Raw genomic sequence first — 8,792 nt, 5'->3', positions numbered from 1 at the left:
TCTCAGAAATAAAAGAAGAAATAAAGTCAATGGGAAAAAAGGTGGAAGAACTGGAATCCTCTACATCAAATCTCATTTCACACTCAACAGAACTTGAACAAGCAGTAAGAGAACATCACCGCCAGCTTAATCAGGTCCTGTCCATGCAAGAAGACCTCGAAAATCGCAATAGGCGAAATAATATAAAAATTAAAGGACTACCCGAGACATGGGCATCGGAGACCTTAACCAAAATTGCTACCAAACTGTTCACTCTTCTTCTCGGGCAAGACCGAGCCAAACTTATTGCTATTGAACGCATACACAGATCTCTGAGACCCCCACCAGCTGGGTCTGAACCGCCCAGAGACGTTATATGCAAACTCTTGGCGTTCCCGGATGCTCATGCAATCTTAGAGGCCTCTAGAAATAACCAAAATCTACAATATGAGGGAGTACCGATTACACTTTTTCAAGACCTCGCACCAACAACATTAGCCAAGCGTCGCCTGATGAGACCCTTGTTGGTAGCGTTACGAGCCAAAGAAATCAGGTACTCATGGCTATTTCCATTTGGGCTCGGAATAAATCTAAAAGGCCGGAGGATCAATATTCGCACTCCGGAAGACCTACAAAAAAGCTGGCATCTCCTGGAGATGGAACCGATCGAGGTTCCTAACTGGCTCCCGATCCCAGATCTCTCCCCACTGCCTCAAGTGCTCGCGAGTAATACAGAGCAGAGTACCGGAACTACCAAGTCTCCAAGAGGGAAGAAAAAGAAAACCAAAGCAGACCTCCCTTATGAAAATACTTGAGAACTTGAGCAACTGAAGCTCTAGCTGAAAAGTGAAAATTGGATAATGTTACAGGTTATTGCACCAGTTGGAAAAAGTTCTCTCCTCGAGCGGACATTTTTTGCCCACGTTACCTATATTGTTGGCGGGGATTTTTTCTCGTGACGGGGCCTGGCCCTACTGGCCAGACCCAAACAAAAGTATCACTGTTGTTGGTTAAATTCACCTACTTGGATCATCCGTAGGGGAATTCGGGAGATCCGGTGGGCTGCTCCGCGCACCCCCCTCTTAGGATCGCGTGGATCACGGCTCACCTGACGCTCCCCTGAAATTCTAGTTTAAAACTTTACTCGACCCAGTTCGACTTAAATTGTTTGTTTTGCTCTTTATCTGTAACTCCCGAGGGTATACCGGGACCGTTCTCATCTGTATACCCCCCCCATCCCATCCTACCTTATCTCACCCTTCCTCACCCACCTCCTCCTCCCTACACTCTCGTGTATAGTGAGAGGACCTACCTAATAGTCGAAGAAGCAGGAAGACCCCCCCGGAGCCACTCTCAAACCACGCATCTCACTCTTGCTCTCTGCTTGCTTATTCCTGTAGGTACAGCCGGAGACTCGAATGACTTCTCCCGATATGGCTCCAGTGAGGTTCACGTCGTTCAACGTTCGGGGTCTGAACTCCATGGGTAAGAGACACAATATAGCTTGCCTCCTTAAAAAATGTAATACTAAAATACTCATGATGCAGGAAACGCACTTCAAAAACGACAAACACTTCCCCTTAAAGGGGTTGGGTTTCTCGCAATACTTCCATAGTACCCACCCGAGTTCAGCCTCAAAGGGAGTAACCACAGTATTCCACAAATCAACCCCATTTAAGCTGGAGGCGCGGCATCAGGATGGAGAGGGCAGGGTACTGTTTCTCAGAGGCTCAATAAACAACATTAAACTAACAATAGCTAACCTATACACACCCAACTCAGATCAAACATCCTGGCTGATTGAACAACTAGACATCCTGAGACAGTTTGCCTCAGGATATATTATCTTGAGCGGGGACCTAAATGCCACCCTGAACCCTCTGTTGGACTCCTCTTGGGGCCGCTCCCAAATCCCCCAAGCAAAACTGAGGAGGCTAGGACGTTCTATACAGGAACTGGGAATCTCGGACGCTTAGCGCTATCTCCACCCCTCGACTAAGGACTATTCGTACTACTCTCATGTCCATTCTACTTTCCAAAGACTTGACTATATACTTATTTCCTACAACCTTCTGACAGGTACAAAAAAGGCGAGCGTGGGCTCTATCACCGTCTCGGATCATGCTCCCATTCATGTGGACATTGATCTCCCTTTCCCCGCTCCGGGTGAGTGGAGATGGAAATTGAACGACTCACTATTAGATCCCATTGAAGACAGATCTAAGATTGAGGGCCTATTAGAGGAATACTTCCAAATTAATTCAGATGGAAACACGGCACTACCTACGGTCTGGGAGGCGCATAAAGCCTTTGTAAGAGGCCTACTGATAGCCCTCGGTTCTAGGATCAAAAAACAAAAAGAAATCTATAGCCTCCTGGCCCAAATAGCAAAACTAGAATACACAGCTAAACTGTCACAAACTAAAAATAACTTAGAAGAATTAGCTACCAAAAGACATCAATTACGCTGCCTGCTAATGGACAAATTTAATAAGAAACATATGCACTTAAAACAAATATACTATGCCCATGGCAACCGAGGCAGCAAACTCACGACCTCACTTTTAAAAAAGACTAAGACCAGGAATGCTATCCACACAATAAAAACACAAACAGGGAGAGCGGTCTCTGCCACCCCGGACATAGCTAGGGAGTTTCAACAATTCTACTCACAACTCTACAATTTGAGGGAATCAGGAGACCTTCCTCCATCCCTGCACACTAAAAACAGAATAGACTCATTCTTGAACTCCCTAAAACTCCCCAAATTAAACTCCACAGACGCAGCTTCCCTACTAAACCCGATCACGCAAAAGGAAGTGGAGGAGACCCTAGACTCCTTCCCACAGGGCAAAAGCCCAGGACCTGATGGCTTGACACTAACCTACTACAAGACCTTTAAGACCCAATTACTCCCCCGTTTGACGGAAACACTAAATGCCCTCTTAAATGGCGCTGACCTCCCTAAACAAGCCCAGGAGGCTCATATTACCCTCATTCTGAAGGAAAACAAGGACCCGGAGCAGTGCGGTAGTTATAGGCCAATATCGCTTATCAATCAAGATGTCAAGATCTGGGCCAAACTCCTGGCCAGGAGAATGGGGGAATTCATCCCTTCTCTGATTGATCCTGAACAGACGGGCTTTGTGAAGGGTAGGGAGGGCAGAGAGAATTGCCTCAGGCTGCTTCACGCTGCCAAATACGCACAAACCAGAAAAATCCCTACGGCTTTCGTCAGCACAGACGCTGAGAAAGCCTTTGATAGGGTGGACTGGACTTTCATGGAAAGGGTACTTGTCAGATTCAACTTCCCACCAACACTCATCTCAGCTATATTTTCCCTCTACTCAAAACCCCATGCCAGACTCAGGGTGAACGACTCCCTGTCACCCCCGTTTGACATACGAAATGGGTCACGGCAGGGGTGTCCACTTTCCCCTACGCTATTCATTCTAACTTTGGAACCCCTCCTACAGTGGGTGAGACAAGACCCGATCATAAAAGGGCTGAGCGTCCACTCTGTGATAGACATGATGATTATTTTGGTATAAAATGTCTATCGATTTATATAACCCAAATGTATTTTGCTGTTGTAATGACTTTTAGCTCTGGAGTTTGATCGACACACAATCTAATCATAGTATTTACTAGACAATGGGATGGTGAAGGATGTCTGATCTAATGTTAGCTAAGTACATAGGGATTGCACAAGAGACCTCTAAGAGTTAAGGGCTATAGTGTTATGTGTATATCCTGTGTTCAATACTGAGTGTTTACCTAGGCCCCCTTCCACTCCTCACCCAAGCTAGTTAAACAATGACTTCAGCTACACAGAATTCCTTAAGGCTGTCTGCATGCTAAAGAAGACAAAGTCCATACTATGGCGGACGTGAGGGAGGGTGGGCAGAGAGGCGGGAGATTCTATATGATCCGACAAATGAGAATCTTATATGTTACTGATGTAATCTGTTGCACGCCCATTGAAGGGCGGTTGTCATGTGTTATAATAAAAAGCCTGAGCCTCTACACATTGTAGAGACTCTCCCAGTTTTAGACCAGCACTTGTGTCTGATCTGGTTCGATGATGTGTGCACACGATATAATTCGGAAGCGACAAAATACCCTGAAGCCTGCTGGAGAAACCATAATCCAGAACAACTCGTGCACACTGTCAGCAGCTGCCTTCGCAGACGACATAATGTTCGTGATCACGCAGCCCGAAAGAAGCATACCTAGATTGACCACACTTCGGGACTTTGGCCTCCTCTCAAATTTTAAAGTTAATTTTACTAAATCTACGATTCTTAATGTCTCGATCCCCGAGACATGTGACGCGCCGTGGAGATCTGGTTCGCCCTTCGCCTGGTCCGAGACGGTGGTAGAATATCTGGGGATCAAACTCACCAAAAAAGCAGAAGACCTGTTCACACAGAACTTTCAACCCTTGGTTACCTCAATAAAAAAGCTCCTACAATCCTTTGACCTCCCATGTCTCTCATGGTTTGGGAGAAAGAACGTGTTGAAGTCATATGTCTTACCCGTAATCCTATACAAATTACGCATGATACCAATCCATCTCCCTCTGTCCTTTTTTAAATCGATCCGAACACTCTTTACGGGATTTGTATGGAGACAGAAGAGACCTAGGTTAGCGTATAGCTACATGACAAGGAGAAGGACGGAGGGGGGAATGGACCTGTCAAGCGTCCGAGATTACTTTCAAGCTAACCAACTTAGCTATTGGATGGACCTCACGCATCCCTCTAGGGACCCATTACTTCGGGAACTTGCAGGAGCCTCTCACAGAGACTGCCTCGTGGAAGACTTATGGTTTCCGGTGAAGAGTCAGTACAGAGCAAAAGGATTTAATATCTTACTCAAAGGCCCATGTGAGAACTGGGACAAACTTAAAGAATCATTGGCCCCAACCCCTTCACCCTTAACACCAATACGAAGCATATACAGGTTACTAGACCTTCAGCCAGACCCTGGCTCCTTAAGCATTTGGAAACAGTTGAGGGACACCAAGGTTGGAGACATACAAGCCTTAGCTCATAAGACCCCAGGGGACATACTAACCACACTGGCACCCAACAACACTCTCTCCTTCCTGCAGCTTGCGCACGCTAGTAAGATCATTAGCACCTTCCTTAACAAACATACTTCAACTAGACCTAAAACAACTTTTGAAACTACAACCGAAGCAGGCAGCTCTAACTCTAGAAAGATAGCCCTTATTAGGAAAAGCTTCATAGCCCCCCCTCTATTTACGAAACCCGCTTTCCTGATCTCCTGGGAAAGAGAACTCAAGATCTCTTTATCGACGGCCGACACCAAATTAATCCTAAAATTAGCGTACGGCCGATCATTGTGTGTTCTTATGCAAGAAAGCCACTACAAGCTACTAGTAAGGTGGTACAAAACCCCTCAATGGCTGTACAATTATAAACTTGCGACCCATGACAGATGTTGGAGATGCGACGCGGCAATAGGGTCCTATCTCCACATCTGGTGGGACTGCCCGGGAATAATGACATTCTGGAGGGAAGTAGAGAGAGACTTGAAAGATCTCTCCCCTGATTTCTCGATCTCCCCAGAAATGGTGTTTCTATGGAAACCATCTGCAAACTTTCACCCCTACAAGCATAAACTAATAGCATCATTATTAGATGCAGCTAAGGCCCTCATCCCCTTGAACTGGCTACAACAGACTCCGCCCTTACTAAGCCAATGGAGAGAAAAAGCAGACTTAATCTGCAATCTGGAGGAATTGACGAGCTGGGCGAAGGGTACTCAGGAAGAGTTCATTCTAACCTGGCTCCCTTGGAGAGAACTAAGAAGAAAAAATCAGTAGAGGGCACACTTAATACCTAGACAAAAAATAGGAGAGGTGAGCGCCCTGTATCTGGGGGATGAGGCATGCCTCGAACACCGGGAGGCGCTGGTAATAGATCGGACCCCGAGCGTTGGACATGAACATAGACGTGGAGTGCCTCATCTGGAGCGAAAGAGCTTAAGTGGAGGTAAGAGAGAGTGAGAGACAGCTCCCCCCGGGGGATACTAAACTAAACATTGGGGGCTTCTCTCTTGTGCACATTCCCTTCTTCTCCCAACACCATATTAACCCACCCCCCTGCCCTCCTTTCCCCCCCCCCCCTCCTAGACTCCCATTAACCCCAGATTCTTAATACTTACAGGAAGAACTACTGTTTTTATTTCTGTTCTCTGTACAAGTGTGACCGGCAGGTAGCATACACTAGATGAATAACCTAATTTGTCTCTGCCCGCATAAGGGAGCCGGTTAACCGGCGTACAAGCTGGAAGAAGGAAGGAGACCCGGGCAGACCCTGCCGGCCACACAAAGGAAAAAATTATATATTGAAAGAATTGTTTAACCCATTCCTCGTACTCTATTAAATGTATTGATATATGGAAATTACTTTGAAAAAACCTTAATAAAAATTGATTTAAAAAAAAAAAAAAAAAAGCTGCATGCATATTACTCATGAAACTATGGAAGTAACAACTCATGAAGAAGAGCAAATCCAGATAAAACAACATCTTACGTGCAGATCAAAGAGCGGAATATATTTACTGGAATGTCCATGCCATAAAAAATATGTTGGAAGAACACTTAATCTGCTGAGGGCAAGGGTTTCAGGACATAAGAGGAACATAAAAAAGGGGTTCATGCAGCACAGTATCTCCAGGCATTGTAAAATATATCATGATAGTAATCTATCAGGCCTGAAAGTTACCCCACTAGAAAGCATCTCCTTACGGTTCGTTAGGAATCTACGGATCAAGGAGATGTATTGGATATACAAATTAAACACACTTACCCCACATGGCCTAAACGAGGTTTTGGAGAAATTCTAGTCAGTTTTCTCTATTTATTTAGTCAATTTAATTTCCCACTACGGGGGCAGTTTTTTACTGCTATATGAAAAGAAAGGTAGGGAGGAGAAGGGGAAGGGAAGGAGGAAGGAAAGAAAAGCTTTTTTAATAATATATATATATATATATATATAGGGTCTTTATTGGTATTTAAGTATTTTCTATAACCATTTAGTCATCTAGTGAGAGTATATATGAGAGCAGAGATATACTTAGTTTTTAGAGAGATAGGGCCACATTCCAGTTAGGTTAGTACAGGTGCAGAAAGAGAGAGCCACTTGTGGATGTAAATATAGGATTTTCCTCCATTGAAAACCTCCCTGCATAGGGTGTGTACATATATGGTAATGAGCATTTATGGTTACAATTGGATGAGACACATCCTCATGCATGTACAGAACAGCATACGTTTTATAGCCTTCATATGCCCCCTCTTCTATTTTTACATATTATAAATCAATTACTAATTGTTTTTTATATTTTTAATGAAGGAGGATTATATGTAATGGTTATAGAATTCAATAACAATGTGGTTTACAGCGTGACATGCGCTCATATCGGAGAACAGCGGCCCATTGCCCTGGCAACGCATTCTCCATTTAAAGATTCTAAAGGCTTACGTCCGGCGTAATGACGACAGGACGCTTGATGATCGTGTGACCTGAATCGTCCCATGATCTTCATAGCGATACGTCACACTGTCTGGAATTCAGTGTGGGTAGTGGACCCAGAAGTCCAATACATGATCCGGAAGTCCTCTGTTAATTCTCCCGTGGGCCGGAAGTTACTACACGGTCACACGGGCAATTGATTACAGGATATGCAGCGGTTGCCACATAGGTAAGCCTTGTTATATGTTTGTATATAAAGGTCAGTAATTGTTTTGTATGTTACTTGAAAAAGTCGCGGCTATGCGACGAAACGCGTCGGACATGTTTTAATAAAGTACCTATATGTTTTTTGATACTTAAGAAGCCTTGGATTGATTAAGTAAAAAGGGCCTTTTTGGGAGCGCTGGATCTTTTTTCTTTTTTCTTTCATTCATTTATATGTAGTCGCATCCCCACCCAGGGGTGTGACAGATCCCTGCTTGGTCCCTCTGTTTCTTCCTTTTTTCCGGACTGGAGATAGGAGCCTGAGGAAACTTGGACCAAGTTTTCCAACAAAAATATATATAACGCCTACCAGGACATGGAGGTGTTAGGTGGGGGGTCTCTGGCGAGGCTCACCCACCCGCACCGGCTAAGTCCCATTTTTGCATTTACCCTATAGTTGTTGCATCATAGCGGTTGGGGCGCCGTTTTACATCAGCTTATTATACTGCATGTGGCACTATTTAGTGTACTGTAGGTAAGTAGCCGTCTCTCTGTGGTGGCTGACAAACCCCTTCTATATAGTGAGGTAATTACACGATTTAGTGCTGTTCATGCACTGTATGTAATTTCTGATTATTTTTCATATATCTTACATCATCCCCCATCCTAGAATAAGCTGACGGCGCCTGCAGAATGTTTGGACGTGTTCTGGAAGCTTCTTCTCTTTCCATTTGCATGGCAAATATCTACAGTAGTAAAAAAGTAACATATAAAATGGAAAGGTCGCCTGATGCTGAATGTAACGGCAAAATCAAGAGCTTTTACTTTCTTACACCCTTTCATGACCGGAGGTGTTTTGGAACTTTGTGCTCAGATTTAAAATGTACCCCTTGGAATATTGCATACTGAAGGTGAAGGTATGTATTTGTTTCTTAGGCCCCTGGCACGAGGGTTGTTTTTCGTCCATGTGCTCTCCGAGTAAACAAACAGACTAGACTCCAGCAGCACACAGCCCCGTATTGGTCCATGTGATAAGACGCCCAGCAGTTTTTTTAAATGGATCATGAGAAAAAAAATCCTGAAATGCACCATAGTGATGTG

This window comes from Eleutherodactylus coqui, chromosome 1, assembly GCF_035609145.1.
Source record: "Eleutherodactylus coqui strain aEleCoq1 chromosome 1, aEleCoq1.hap1, whole genome shotgun sequence".
Classification (NCBI taxonomy): domain Eukaryota; kingdom Metazoa; phylum Chordata; class Amphibia; order Anura; family Eleutherodactylidae; genus Eleutherodactylus; species Eleutherodactylus coqui.
The sequence above is the reverse complement of the archived record's forward strand: the minus strand, read 5'-3'. Positions refer to the sequence as shown.